The sequence below is a fragment of the Prionailurus bengalensis genome, chromosome X, assembly GCF_016509475.1.
Source record: "Prionailurus bengalensis isolate Pbe53 chromosome X, Fcat_Pben_1.1_paternal_pri, whole genome shotgun sequence".
Taxonomy (NCBI): Eukaryota; Metazoa; Chordata; class Mammalia; order Carnivora; family Felidae; genus Prionailurus; species Prionailurus bengalensis.
Genome location: NC_057361.1, coordinates 73085190 through 73102189, shown reverse-complemented (window position 1 = coordinate 73102189; position 17000 = coordinate 73085190). Strand labels below are relative to the sequence as shown.

The following is a 17000-nucleotide window of genomic DNA, read 5'->3' as shown; positions in this document are numbered from 1 at the left end:
TGTGATAAAATTCCACAGAAAGACACACACATACACACCAAAGAGTGTGTGTAAAACTGGTGAAATTTGAATAAGGTCTTTGGTTATACAAATGTAAATTTTATGACTTTCATATTATACTAATGTTGTAAAAGACATTGCCATTGGGAGAAACTGGCTGAAACATAAGATTTTTCTGTATTCTTTTTGCTTATTACTGTCATTTGACAATTGTTTCTAAATTAAAAAAAAAATAAATGAAGTAATTCAAAGAAGATTTCCAAGCTTTGCACAGTGGCAGCATCATAGCCAATAAGGTTTGTCCAAGGCATGATTATTGCTAAAAGAAAATTTCCAGTGAGATATGTCCCTTGTTCCTCTCATTTATATTTAGAATCACTGAACAGCATAAAATGAATAAAACTATATATTTCACTTTCCTTTACGTATTTTAGCTTCATCATAAAGTTTATTTGTAACGAGTTTTGAATTTTACTTGACCCAATACATTTGCCTCTCATTCAAAATAATAAAATACTCAGAAGATATATTTTTCATTTTAACCAGAATCAACAATAATTTCCAAACACCTAAATAGTATCACTTGGTCTGAAAGTTTTCATTCAGTATCTAACATTCTCTCAGGAATAAAGAGAGAAAAGCATTTGATTGAATAGAGAATATTTACATTATTAGAGTGTCAATATATAGCCCCAATCCTCCTCTAAACTGAAATTATTCCATTTTCATAAAAACAAATGTGATATTCTAGATGAGATATACTTTAGGTTCTGATGATCAAAGGAAGTTAAAATTATTAGCTTTTCATCTATAGCCTGTGGACTGATTTAAAATGTAATGTTTCAGTGGACTCAAGTCTTGGGCAAGATGATAAATTTATTGTCCCACTGTTTCTATAGAATTCCAGTTTTGATCACCAGTGATTCTTGCATATGTAAATTTTTCAATAAATACATTAAATATGAAATACAAAATATGAAAACCTCTATTCCTGCTAGTGGTTTGGGAGACCAGTGTCTGTCATGGGCAGAGGATCTTGCTTTGTGCCTTTGCTTCCACATGGGCTAACTACAGTGAATAGTCACAACTGCTCAGAACTGACTGTTAAAGGAATCTCAGAACTGACTGTTAAAAATCACATAACATAATATTATAACATGCAACTGATTTGCTCAATTTGTTTGACAAATCTATGGAAAAATAAAATCAAAGGCTTCACTTGTCTGATCAGTCAGTTTAGTCAAAATGTTTGAGTCAAAACCAAAGTACCAACTTTGGTAAGTTATTTTGGACACAGCACCACTGCCAGGAAAGCCCAGATCATAGAGTTGGAAATGTCTGCGTGTGAAAATTCAAGGAGAAATGCAAATTAGTGAGATATGTATTACATTGTCACCCAATTTTACAAAGCACAGAAAGAGGTGAGCTACATGAAGTTTACTCTAATGGTATTCTTTTCATTTTTCTGAAATTTCGACATAATAGCAAAGCTGGCATTTTATAATTTCCATAGCTATAAATCATTTTTAAATCATGATGATATTACTCAAAACAGATGTGAAAACATATGTCTGCCATTGCTGTATAAACCGCTTACTTGTCATATTCTATAAATGTTAAATCTTCTACTTTAACTTCATTTCCTTTTATTAACTCAAATATATTGAAGAAAATATATTTTATCTTAATATCACATATATAACTGGTAAATTTGACATCAAAAATCTCAATTAAAAGAGAGCTTTCCACCATAACCTGGGTGCAGTTTAATATGCCACTCCTTTCTATTAATGTCCTCATCAGAATGTGTGACAAACCCATTTGATTGAAATGAGTAAAACGTCCATTCAGAAACACCAGTATATACCACTGTGTATTTTATGAAAATCAGTTACTGTATATCTGTACTACTGCTCCAGCTGATTTTTCATAAGACACAGTAGTGTGTACTCGAGCACTGCAGCACACAGGCCAGTCCTAAATGCCATTTTCACTTATGGGGATCACAGTTCCAATAGAATCATACATCTTATACAGCTTCAGATTTTCCTAGAAAAGTTACTTTGCTACCACGCTGTCCTTCAAATAGTCATGAATGGGGGTAAAGAGGAACAAATTGTTACTGGGTTAAGAATGAGACTTCATCTTTAACTAGAATTTCATTACTTATGTAAGAGTTTGGGTTTTTAAATATACTGACACTGACTTCTTCCATTCTGACAAGTATTTGGAAATCAATCATTTATATCTTGGAGTCCCAGGAGTATAGCCTTTCAGCGTTTGGATAAGAAATGACTAAACATGTGGCAAGGAAACCAACCATGGATCAATGAAATTAAAATTTCATTCCAAATTCTAACTAAAGTGTCCATCTATATAATTAGGAAGCAAGTTCAGTCTAGAGAAGAAAGAGAAATTTCTCCATTAACTCTTCAGCTCATGAAATCTTTTTTCTATATATTGAGTATCTTTAGTAGAGTTAGAAAAAATACTTCCTATATTGAAGTACAAACAGACCATTTGATGATCTGATAAGTTACCTGTTGGTTTAAGGTCTTTAGCTTACTATTACTGTTTAACTCATGATGACAGCCACAATGTATAGCCTATAACCTATGCCAATATGTTTTCTTTTTCTTTTACCTTTTAGTTTTCCAATGCTGTACTCAGTTTTCATATCAAGATAGCATAGCTTTGAAATTTTTACTCTCCCAATCTTCATTAACCTCATATCCTATGAAAAAAAACTGTTTTGTGTGTTCTACCACAACTATCTCCTCCCCAAACCCAACAGGCCTTACCTGGTCAGAGTCAGGCCCCTGAGCACTGTCAACATCACACAGAATTGTAACAACTTCAACCCAGGTATCTAAAGCCCAGTAGCAAGTGATTGAAGATTCAGAAGATGGCAGCATAGGAGATCGCTGGGCTCACTTCATTCTGCTGATCACTTAGATTCCACCCTCATCGGAATAAATAACCCAGAAAACTGCCAGAAGACCAGCATAATGGACTCTCCAGAGCCGAATGCAGAGAAGAGGCCCAGGGAAGAGGGTAAGAAGGGCAGAGAGGTGGTGCATGCTACGAGGAATGGCGGGAGGGGCCTTGAGTGGTGGAGGAGCAGTCCACCCGGCAAGGCAGATCCCCCGAAGTCTGGCTTGCAAAAGCAGAGGGGCTGGACTCCATGAATTCTGACAGTCAGCGGGACATAACATCTGGAATGTTAAAAGACAACTGCTCTGCTCTCAAAGAGAAGGGAGGGCAAGAGGACACTGTGAGGGAGAGTGGTTGAGACCTGGAAGGACAGAGCTCAGTGGGGGAACAAGGCGCAGGAAAGCAGCATTTCTCTCTCTCATTCCCCAGCCAAAATTCCAAAGGGAACCATTTCCCATCACTGAACTTGTTTGCATCCTGCAAATGCTCAATGCTGTGCTTCTGTAGATCCATCCCTCAGACAGGCCTGCCTCCCTCCAGATGCTTCAGGGCCCCTCCTGCAGGGGGCCACTGACAGCAAAACTAACTAAGCCTGCCCCTCCCACCCCTGTGCACTTTGTGGATCCACCCTAATACACTCTTGGCCAGATCCCATTGAAGCAGCACCACAAGCCTGACAGTGTGCAAGCAGCTGTGGACAAGGGCCACAACACTCCACAGTGAGTCCTGCTCCTGGGAGAGGGGACGATAAGGTACACACCAGTCTGACTGTGGCCCAAGAAGTGGGTTGGGGGCAAACATTGGGTCTGACTGTGGCCCTGCCCACCAACACAAGTCACTCCAGACAGCACAGGGTAAGTGCCCTAGAGTTTGGAGCCACCACAAGGACTACCCAAAATGATGAAATGGAAGAAATCTCCTCAAAAGAAGCTCCAGGAAGTAGCGACAGCTAACGAATTGATCAAAAATGATTTAAGCAATATAACAAGAATTTAGAATAATAGTCATAAAATTAATCGCTGGTCTTGAAAAAAGCATAGAGGAAAGAAGAGAATCTATTGCTACAGAGATCAAGGGACAAAGAAATAGTCATGAGAAGCAAAAAGTGTTATAAATGAGGTGCAAAATAAACTGGAGGCACCATAGCATGGATTGAAGAAGCAGAGGAAGGAATAGGTGAATTAGAAGATAAAATTATGGAAAAAGAGGAAGCTGACAAAAAGATAAAAAAATCCAGGAGTATGAGGGGAGAATTAGAGAACTAAGTGATGCACTAAAGAGAAATAATATACGCATAATTGGTATTCCAGAGGAGGAAGAGAGAAGGAAAGGTGCTGAAGGTGTACTTGAACAAATCAGAGCTGAGAACTTCCCTTACCTGGGGAAGGAAAAAGGCATTGAAATCCAAGAAGCAAAGAGAACTCCCTTCAGACATAACTTGAATAGATCTGCACAACATATCATAGGGAAACTGGCAAAATACAAGGATAAAGAGAGAATTCTAAAAGCAGCTAGGAAAAATGGACCCTAACATACAAAGGTAGATACATAAGGGTAGTAGCAAACATATATAGTGAAACTTGGCAGACAGAAAGAAATGGCACATCTTCAATGTGATGAACAAAAAAAACACATGTAGCCGAGAATCTGTCGAGAATATGTAGCCAGCAAGTGTGTCATTCAGAATAGAAGAAGAGAAAAAGGTTTTCCCAAACAAAGAAAAAATTAAGGAATTCATCACCACTAAACCAGCCCTACAAGAGATCCTAAGGGGGACTCTGTGAGTGAAATGTTTCAAGGACCACAAAGTGCCAGAGACATAACTAGAAGCATGAAACCCACAGACTTCACAATGACTCTAAATCCATGTCTTTCTATAATAACGCTGAATGTGAATGGACTAAATGCTACAACCAAAAGACATAGGGTATCAGAATGGGTAAAAAATCAAGACCCATCTATTTTATGTCTAAAGAGACTCATTTTAGACCTGAGGGCACCTTCAGATTGCAAGTGAGGGGATGGAGAACTATCTGTCATGTTAAATGAAGTCAAAGGAAAGCTGGAGTAGCCATACTTATATCAGACAAACTAGACTTTAAATTAAAGGCTGTAACAAGAGATGAAGAAGGGCATTATATAATCATTACAGGGTCTATCAATCAGGAAGAGCTAACAATTATAAATGTCTATGCACCAAAAAATGGGAGCCCCCAAATATATACAACAATTAATCACAAAAATAAGCAAACTTATTTATAAGAATGTGGTAATTACAGGGGACTTTAATACACCACTTACACCAATGGATAGATCATCTAGACACAGAATCGATAAAGAAACAAGGGCCCTGAATGTTACATTGGATCAGATGGACTTGACAGATATATTTAGAACTCTGTATCCCAAAGCAACAGAATATATTTTCTTCTCGAGTGCAGATGGAACATTCTCCAAGATAGATCACATACTGGGTCACAAAACAGCCCTTCGTAATTATAAAAGAATTGTGATCATACCAGGCATACTTTCAGACCACAATGCTATGAAGCTTGAAATCAACCACAGGAAAAAGTCTGGAAAAACTCCAAAAGCATGGAGGTAAAAGAACACCCTACTAAAGAATGAACGGGTCAACCAGGCAATTAGAGAAGAAATTTAAAAATATATGGAAACAAATGAAAATGAAAATACAACAATCCAAATGCTTTGGGACGCAGTGAAGGCAGTCTTGAGAGGAAAATACATTGCAATCCAGGCCTATCTCAAGAAAGAAGAAAAATCCCAAATACAAACACCTAATAACATCCCAGTATATGTTTTTTATACAGTATAAAAAACTGTAGAGCAGATCAATGAAACCGAGAGTTGTTTTTTTGAAAAAGTAAACAAAATTGATAAACCTCTAGCCAGCCTTCTCAAAAAGAAAAGGGAAATGACCCAAATAGATAAAATCATGAATGAAAATGGAATTACTACCACCAATCCCTCAGAGATACAAACAATTATCAGGGAATACTATAAAAATTATATGCCAACAAACTGGACAACCTGGAAGAAATGGCCAAATTCCTAAGCACCCACACACTTCCAACTCAAACATGAAGAAATAGAAAGCTTGAACAGACCCATAACCAGCAAAGAAATCGAATCAGTTATCAAACATCTCCCAACAAAAAAGAGTCCAGGACCAGATGGCTTCCCAGGGGAATTCTACCAGACATTTAAAGCAGAGATAATACACATCCTTCTCAAGCTGTTCCAAAATAAAGAAAGGGAAGGAAAATTTCCAGACTCATTCTATGAATCTAGCATTACTTTAATTCCTAAGCTAGACAGAGACCCAGCCAAAAAAGAGAACTACAGGTCAATATCCCTGATGAATATGGATGCAAAAATTCTCAATAAGATACTAGCGAATAGAATTCAACAGCATATAAAAAGAATTATTCACCATGATCAAGTGGGATTCATTCCTGGGCTGCAGATATGGTTCAACATTCACAAATCAATCAACGTGATACATCACATTAATAAAAGAAAAGAACCATATGACCCTGTCAATTGATGCAGAAAAGCATTTGACAAAATTCAGCATCCCTCGAGAAAGTCGGGATGGAGGGAACATACTTAAACATCATCAAAGCCATTTATGCAAAGCCCACAGGCTAATATGATCCTCAATGGGGAAAAACTGAGAGCTTTCTCCCTGAGATCAGCAACACGACAGGGATGTCCACTCTCACGGCTGTTGTTTAACAGAGTGTTGGAAGTGCTAGTATCAGCAATCAGACAACAAAAGGAAATAAAAGTCATCAAAACTAGTAATGATGAAATCAAGCTTTCACTTTTTGCAGATGACATGATATTATATACGGAAAACCCAATAGACTCCACCAAAAGTCTGCTAGAACTGCTACATGAAGTCAGCAAAGTCACAGGATACAAAATGAATGTACAGAAATCAGTTGCATTCTTATACACTAATAATGAAGCAACAGAAAGACAAAGAAACTGATCTCCTTCACAATTGCACCAAGAATCATAAAATACCTAGAAATAAACCTAACCAAAGATGTAAAAGATCTGCGTGCTGAAAACTATAGAAAACTTATGAATGAAATTGAAGAAGATACAAAGAAATAGAAAAACACTCCGTGCTCATGGATTGGAAGAATAAATATTGTTAAAATGTTAATACTGCCCAAGGAAATGAATACATTCAAATGCAATCCCAGTCAAAGTTGCACCAGCAGTCTTCTCAAAGCTAGAAAAAGCAATCCTAAAGTTTGTATTGAACCACAAAAGACCCCAACTAGCTAAAGTAATATTGAAGAAGAATACCACAGCAGGAGGCATCAAAATCCGAGACTTTAGCTTCTACTACACAGCTGTAATCATCAAGACAGCATGGTATTGGCACAAAAGCAGACACATAGATCGATGGAATAGAATAGAAACCCCAGAACTAGACCCACAAAAGTATGGCCAACTAGTCTTTGACAAGGCAGGAAAGAATATCCAATGGAAAAAAGACAGTCTCTTCACAAATGGTACTGGGAGAACTGGACAGCAACATGCAGAAGGATGAAACTAGACCCTTTTCTTACACCATTCACAATAATAAACTCAAAATGGATAAAGGACCTGAATGTGAGACAGGAAACTATCAAAGCCCTAGAGAAGAAAGCAGGAAAAAAATCCTCTCTGACCTGAGCCGCAGCAATTTCTTACTCAGCACATCTCCAAACGCAAGGGAATTAAAAGCAAAAATGAACCATTAGGACCTCATCAAGATAGAAAGCTTCTGCATTGCAAAGGAAACAATCAACAAAACTAAAAGGCATGGGAATGGGAAAAGATATTTGCAAATGACATATCTGACAAAGGGCTAGTTTCCAAAACCTATAAAGAACTCACCAAACTCCACACCCAAAAACAAGTAATCCAGTGAAGAGATGGGCAGAAGAATGAACGGAAATTTTTCTAAAGAAGACATCCAGATGGCCAACAGGCACATGAAAAGAAGCTCAACGTCACTCCTCATCAGAGAAATACAAATCAAACCACACTGAGATACCACCTCATGCCAGTCAGAGTGGCTGAAATGAACAAATCAGGAGACTATAGATGCTGGAGAGGATGTGGAGAAATGGGAACCCTCTTGCACTGTTGGTGGGTATGCAAACTGGTGCAGCCACTCTGGAAAACAGTGTGGAGGTTCCTCAGAAAATTAAAAATAGACCTACCCTATGACCCAGCAATAGCACTGCTAGGAATTTACCCAAGGGATACAGGAGTACTGATGCATAGGGGCACTTGTACCCCACTGTTTATAGCAGCACTCTTAACAATAGCCAAATTGTGGAAAAAGCCGAAATGTCCATTAAGTGATGAATGGATAAAGAAATTGTGGTTTATATACACAATGGAATACGACGTGCAATGAGAAAGAATGAAATCTGGCCATTTGTAGCAATGTGGATGGAACTGGAGAGTGTTATGTTAAGTGAAATAAGTCATACAGAGAAAGACAGATACCATATGTTTTCACTCTCATGTGGATGTTAAGAAACTTAAGACCCTGGGGGAGGGGAAGGGCGAAAAAAGTTACAGATCGGGAAGGGTGCAAACCATAAGAGACTCTTAAAAACTGAGAACAAACTGAGGGTTGATGGGGGCTAGGAGGGAAGGGAAGGTGTGTGATAGGTATTGAGGACAGCACCTGTTGAGATGAGTACTGAGTGCTGTATGGAAACCAATTTGACAATAAATTTCATATTAAAAAAAAGAAAAAGAAAAAAGTGGATACTATGGAGATATACATGTATCTCAGTGGATCAAAAGCTAGATTGGCATCATATCTATCTGCATTCCAGATAAATACTTTGCTGGAGTAACTTGTTAAGCTTTCATTTGAAATGCCCATATTAGCATATATTTTAAAAACCTCTTTTCATAATTGAGGGGAATATTTCTTCTCCATGGCAGCAACTCAGTTTTTCAAACATAACTATCAAATGGTGAGTTACTTAAACATGGATAACAAAGTGAATATGTAATAAAAAGAGAGTCAGATGTCTCTGATCAGGCATAATAAAAGGGCTTAAAGTAAAATCTCCAACCACAGGCACAGAAAAACTTTAGGCTGACATGTAATTTAGAACATCAAATAAACAAGTCTCCGGTAAACATAATTTTTTTACTACTATAGTAATTTATGCAAAGACAGTATAAATCTATTTTGTTCAGGAAATATGGATGCAGTATACAGAACTGGGATGTTAATTCAGTTACTATCTAATATTTATATGTCAACCACATAAGCAAAAATTATTTTACCTTTATTATCCCTTTTGATGGTGGGTCCATTATCCTGATCAACAATAAGTTCTTCTCTATTGTTGGGCATCATGACTATAAAGAAAAGATATAACTGAGTAATATTTTTGCAAAGTACCCAAAAGAAAGGCATAAAAGTATTACATAAATAGCTATTTTACTCCAATAAGTAGTAACATGAATTGTATACACCTCTACTTCTGAAACAATGGAGAAATTTGGTCTGATGATTATATAATTTAAAAATTGATAAACTGCTTTAATCATGTGAATTTTTAAAGTGGAATTAATATATGGCACATATATAATTGCCCACATATTTTCTTTAAATCATTTTAAATATTTCCTCTTTTAAAATACATATGTAAATTAGCTATTTACCTGAATAATTAATAATATATTTCCCAAAGTATTTCTGGAAAGAATTTATCACTTAATTTCGTGAGTTTAAAATAATTATGCATTTAACTCACCTTATAAAGTTTTTGCAAATATATACAGCAAAATTAAAAGGTGAAGTCTAACTTTCTGGTTATTATAAATGCTCCTTCACAAAATATTTCTATTGAAAGAGAAATACATGCCAATTTTCATACTTGATTATTTAATTCATTTTTGTTATATTTTATTAAAATATCATAATGTTCTATAAATAAAATATGGTCACTATAAATGAAACATTACTAAATATTTGTATTCATTTAGAGACAATCTCACTATCATGTCTGTACAACTGGGAATGTGCTTAGATAGCCTAATTACTGCCAGTGCAATAAGAAATGTTTTACGTGGTTAATATATTTTTAAGAATACTACATTGATTTGAAAATATTTGATTTTACTTCTAAGTGTAAGATATCATTCTCTTACAATGTATCTATCACAAAATATATTTCCCTATTTGCTTTGCTTTTAGACAGCACTCAATAATCTCTCTTTTTTTTCTCTCCCACCTCTCATCAATACAAAGATTATCCTGACAGAATAATGTGTGTTTTGGTTTATTGATTCATCAGTGGTCTTATGGCTATATCTGCTTGCCTTGCTCAGTCTCCCTTGAATCAGTTGCACAATGTTGTAATAATCAGGTGGTCTGTGTCCAAAAGCTGTGACAAAGTAAAGCTAGAAGATCTGTCACCTCTTCCAGGAATTAAATTTACTTCCTTAGGGTCACTAGCTGCAAGTTCTAGCTCAGTGGTTCTTAACTCTGGCTGCATATTAGAATCTGATGAAGAGATACTGAAAATAAAAACAAAACGCTGCTGCCATGCTTTATTCCAGACTAGGTAAATCAGACTCTGAGCATGTAGTCTGATCATCCAGATTTGTAAATGCTCCACAGAATTTGCAATTATAATGGGGAGCCTGATTTGAGATTCATTGGACATACTATGAGCCATAAACAATGTGTAATATTGACAGGCTAAGTGAGACTTGCATGAATTTCCACAAGGGAGAAATCATATTCATCCTTCCCTAACACAAATTTGGAACCTAACACCTCCACTAATCCCTCAAATTACTCTTCTCCCCCTCACCCCCCACCAAAACATTATTTTGAAGAGGCTTAAAGCAATCACTATTACCATGTGTAAAAATTTAGAGTTTACATAATGAACATCCATATAGAGTAAGGCTAAAAGAAAAGCAGAAATAATTTTTCCTAAATGAAATGGATATTTAGGAAATTGGATTGTGTAGGTACATAAGATTAACAAATATTTTACCTAACTCAATTGGTTCATAATTATTATATACTAAAAGAGAATTTGTTACAATATGGTAACATCTGTATACCTGAGTAAAATCAGACAGCAAGGGATGATAAACAATCAAGGTAAAGCCACACAGAGAAAAATAGTGTTTGTCCCTCACATTCCCTTAGCACTTTAAGTTTCTGAAGTGTTTTTCCACATATTATTTCATTTTATCTCACAAAAATCCAGTGCCTTAGGCAAGGAAGTAATTATTTCTATATATTGGGTAAAGAAATTCATAATGGTTAAGTTACATACCCAAGTTACATTCTCATAGCTAGTCACCACTGGAACTATGGCTATATTCAAGTCTCCCATATGCCACATCACTGACAATAACACTATAGTATTTCTGGAATAGTATCTCTGGTGTAAGACTTGTGAGATGATAAAAAAATAAAGGGAAAGGCATGTTAAATACTTGTGATCTAAATTATTGAGATTGTATCAAATTATATATTGATTCACTTTTTAATCATTCTAAATGATCAACTGTTTAAAATATATTTTATCTTTCATTATTCAAAGGATGCTGTGAATGTAGCAAGTATATTGTATCACATAAACTGTTATATACCAACATACTGAACTAGCATATACTCTACAAAAATCCCATCATATTGTTCCCCTGGAATCCAGTGACACAGTAAATAAAGGCCCTTTCTGAGAAGAAACTTATAACACCTTAAGTTTCATTTTGTTGTTCATATTGCTTCAGCAATAAAAAAAAAGGCCACTTCAAAAAGCCATTTTTTAGGGAGGCATCAGCTCCCCAGCTTCTTTCTCCACTTTCTATTGACTAATGACGAATTTCCTGAAAGAATTTCTTTAAATTCCTTGTTTTGGGTGAGATACTTACCTGTCCTCTCTGAATGGTGATCCATCTGAGAAGGAGAACTGGACACACTGCTGCTGGGGTGGGAGGAAATTTGACTCCCAGGACAATGATTATCTTCCAGAGAGGGAACAGGAGAAGGACTCTCTGGGATCCGTTCCTGACACAAAAGGAGACACAAAAGGAAATATCATCTGTGCACCAAGTTTTTCATGTTGGTTGAGTCCATGACATTTGAAATGTTGACCTCTCCCTTATCCCAAAAGCAGGCATGTTCATGATACCTGGTATTTAACATGTAATTTTAGACAAATACATATTTTTCTTGCAAAATTAATGAGATATTATGAGAATTTAATAAGAGAGGGTGAAAGCAATAAGCATGATGTTGATATATGTTAGAGGTTTAAGAAAAGTTAATTTCCATTTCCTTTCTTAAGAAATACATTAAAATTTTACCTTGATATTTCCCTATGAACCTATTCACTGTATCATTTATGTAATAGCCAAGATTGGCATTTTAATGATTTTATTAATATAATGGTATGTCAGAATAAAATATGTAATAATGAAAAAAAGAAATACATTCTATATTATGAACATAGGTGTGCAGTGAAGAATATTATTATTGTAAACGTTTATATTTATATAAAGTATATACCAAGCATGGAGGGTGATCCCCCTCTCTAAGATATCCCTAAGGTAAACACTTGAAAACTAGGAATAAAAATCACAAATAGTGGCATCTGGTACACGTTGAGTCTTTCCGCACAAATAAAAATTACAGAAACAGTATACACCTCCTCTATCAGACCTTAGAAATTTATTTTGAATTCTCCCAGCAAAATGGTTTGGTAATCACAGTACACAATGATGGTGTTGCAAACTAAAACTAAGACCTATGAATATCAATTGCTTAGTATTGTTTAGACATTTATAGTTTTGAATAATGAATTTGAATAAAAATAAAATATTTATTTTACATAGCTCTTCAGTAACTGTTAATAGTCCTCAAGACTTTTATGATTATGAATATTGCTATAAATCTCTGAAGTTATTCATTATGTTTATACATCACAACTTGATGAATAAATCTGACAATCATTGATTTAATTTGATCACTAAAATAACCAAATTGCTGTTTTATGCATTTATGAAATAAATGTGAATGGGTAATAGACATGCTGGGACAGAGAATGTCTGTTCTATAAAATATTTAATTCATCCTTAATAAATTTCTTAATTGTTCTAATTATCTATAATTACAACATCAGTATTCAAATCATAATAATGTTAAAAATTAATTTGTCAAATATGTGCTTATACATTTTCATATTGATTTTGCCTGAGAGGTTTAAATTTATAAATTCTCTAGATAAAACTGCTGTTTGTTTAAATACAAAAGTAGGGGCACCTGGGTGGCGCAGTCGGTTAAGCGTCCGACTTCAGCCAGGTCACGATCTCATGGTCCGTGAGTTCGAGCCCTGCATCAGGCTCTGGGCTGATGGCTCAGAGCCTGGAGCCTGTTTCCGATTCTGTGTCTCCCTCTCTCTCTGCCCCTCCCCCGTTCATGCTCTGTCTCTCTGTCCCCCCCCCCAAAAAAACAAAAACGTTGAAAAAAAAATTAAAAAAAATAAATACAAAAGTAAATAGCATGAGAGTTAAAGCTTATTATTTCGTTAGTAGAAGTTAACATTTTGCAGTGTCTTTCATTGCCGCAGGCAGAATAATGGCCCCCTAAATATCCCCTCCACAACCGAATGACCAAGACCTGTAAATATATTACCTCACATGGTAAATGGATTTTTCAGACCTGACTGAGAATCTTGAGATAAATCACACTTGGAGGCATAAAAGGAAGGTCAAAGGCAGATATTATGGGAGAATAATCAGAGAGATGCAACATTTTTGGCTTTGAAGATGGATGAAAAGAACCATGAGCCAAGAAATGTGGGTGCATTCTAGAAGTTGGAAAAGTTAAGGAAACAGATTCTTCCCTGGAAGCTACAGAAAGAAATGCAGCCCTGCCAACACCTTGATTTTAGCTTAGTGATATCCATGTTAGATATCTGACCTATAGAACTACAAGAAAATTAATTTGCATTGTTTCAAGCCACAAAATTTGTCATATTTTGTTACAGCAGCAATGAAACACTAATATGGTCATCAACGTAGTAGGTTCACTTTTTACATGGTGTTTTATATTATTGTCTAGCAAATAATTAACATTTGATAATTTTAGTAAAATGAATAGTAGACTTTGAGTATATTAGCTGCAGTACTATATCTTAATTAAATACTGATAATTATAATTGTTATCAGACCTCAAAAACAATGTTTTAAGACAGAATTATACATTTCATTTATAATTACTATACAGATAAATACCTAGTTGTAACACTATATATACAGGACAAAAAGAAACATATAAACAAAGCAGGATAAAATAATCAACTTTTTCCCCCAAATAATTATACTTGTATTCTGCAGTAATGGTATGAGGATAAGCAGCAAGATATATATAGCCCTTGTACCACATTGTTTTATTTTCTGAAAAGACTAGCAGTTCATTAGTTGTGAAATTCAAACTAAACTGTCATGATTAAAAGCATATTCTTTGAATACTATATGTACACAGACACACACCAATGCAAGGGTTTTTTTTTAATGTTTATTCATTTTTTGAGAGAGAGAAAGAGAGAGAGAGAGAGAGAGCAAAAGTGGGAGAGGGGCAAAGAGAGAGGGAAACACAGAACCTGAAGCAGGCTCCAGGCTCTGAGCTGTTAGCACAGAGTCTGACACAGAGCTTAAACTCATGAACCATGAGATCATGACCTGAAGTCGGACACTTAACTGATTGAGCCACCCAGATGCCCCACCAATGCAAGGGTTTTTATATATAAGGTCAAAATTATTTCTCTGCCTTTTACTGTTGTATAGCCCCAATGATTCTTTCTCAAAATATGTGTATAAAATGTAGAACATTCAGTATTTGTCTTTGATTGTAACATTGGAAATTTGCTAAAAAATATATGTAATTCAATGAACTACATTTAAGTTTCATGGGCATCTGAATGAATGGATATGAACAAATTACAGCATTTATATGGGGCAAAAATGGAACTGAACAAACAAAATCACTCTATGGTGGCAAACAGGAATCATACACACAGTAATATATGCTGCCATAATAAAAATAGAAAAAAAATAAGTGATTCATAAAATCGATGGTTTGGAGAAGCAAGAGAATCCAACTCACAGTGGTACTTGCTCTTGTCCACTCTGCCTAATAGAAAATGAAAGCTTACTTTGATTAAAAAAAAATTGAAAGGGCATCTACATGAATATAAAATGCTATGAAAATGAGAAAAAATACAATCCTATAAAGGTGGACCCCCAAATGTTTATTTTTTTAATTAATTTATTATTGAGACAGAGAGAGAGAGAGCAGAAGCATAGGTGGGGCAGGGTCAGAGAGAGTGGGGGAGAGAGAGAGAGAATCCCAAGCAGCTCTGCACTGTCAGCATGGAGCCTGATGCGGGGCTGGAGCTCACAAACTATGAGATTGAGAGTCCTGACGTTTAACCTATTGAGCCATCCAGATGCCTCCCCCACAAATGTTTAAAATTAGCAAATGATCAAATAATATGAACTCAAGTAACTTTCTATTCAACTCCTTCTTTGAGATTTTCAACATCATATTAGGTAAAACAATAAACTAACTTTGAAAACTTGATTTAGAGTGACTAACATTTTGCATGAAGTTTTATTTCTGCTTTAAGATTTTATAGTCTGCACTTTCCAAATTCAGTCAACGTTCAGTTCATTGTTATTGTTTCCCTAAGGTATCGCAGAGATCAGACTTTTTTTCACCATATAAACTGTATTAGATAAGTTTAGTGCCTTATATTGATTAAGAGTTAGGTGGGGTTAAAATGTGTGTGTGTGTGTGTGTGTGTGTGTAGCTGGGAATGTTTAATTTCTCTTAAAATAATTAATAGTTCTATGAACAATTTCTTTTCTGGAAGTAAACAGATCCATTTTTCATTCCTGTAATCAGTATGCATCTATTTAGCTACTTAACTGCAATGTGCTTTGGCTCATTAGGTGGCTACTGTTGTTTCTCAGCCTAGTTAAAAGTTCACAGCAAGTTAATCTGTTTTATTACAAATGAGAACGCAAGTGATAATGTCCTCATCATTTGCCAAATACAGGGTTAACAGGGTTTGTAACAAATAAATAAGGACATTTAAAAGGAAAATTGCATCTCCAAAATCCCAATCATTTTTAATCATTGATGACTTAATTTTATTTGCATTTGTGACTTTTACAAGCCTGTTACTCCACGTATTTCATTTGGGCCCTTCATGTATTTCATTTGTTTTCATTTGGAAAACAGCTGTAGCTCTTCTGAAACACTACAAGTCTTCTCCAGATTCAAAGTAGCAGAGGAGAGACATTTCCAAAATTGATACATACTTACCCAATCAATTCCCCAAATCAAAGGCTATTAGTAAAATCATCTGCAATAATAATTCAGATTCTAGCATATATGTGCATAGTTCAAGGATTATTCCTAAAAATTAAAAAAAATATATAGAAAATGCTATTTACTAGTACATATTATACCCTCTTACATCATACTCTTCCCGTTTTGGGGTGGTTTATATCACAAATGGTCAAAGGAGATGTTCATCATATTGAATCATTTGAAAGTATAAAAAGCAGGGTCAATATTCAGTTTTATACAAGGTGTAACACTAAGTTTGGTTTAGGATGTAGTTTATTGGCACTAAATTATCAACTCTGCTCATTTTCATGTAGATCCTTTATTTCACCTCAATATTCCTTTACATCCTTGGAAATATGGTAGTATACACAGAATGTATGAAGTATTAATAAATTAATGTTAAATATGTGTTTATATGTATGTGTACATGTGTGTAGTTGTCTTTTAATAACAACTGTATTGGGGGTGCCTGACTGGCTCAGTCAGGAGAGCATGCGACTTTTGATCTCAGGGTCATGAGTTCAAGCCCCACTTTGGGCATGGAGCCTACATATCAATCAGTGTTAAATTGTTGCTTGTTAAGTTTGTTTGCTTGTTGTGCAAATTAAATGGGTACTTGTTG

At 35.4% G+C, this 17000-nt stretch overlaps 1 non-coding gene across 1 annotated transcript; it reads left to right on the top strand.

The window, feature by feature from the left end:
• The first annotated feature begins 262 nt into the window (after nucleotides 1-262).
• On the top strand, nucleotides 263-396 carry LOC122478179. Its single transcript, XR_006295909.1, has one exon. It is a non-coding gene; the product is annotated as a U4 spliceosomal RNA (small nuclear RNA).
• The last annotated feature ends 16604 nt before the right edge of the window (nucleotides 397-17000 follow it).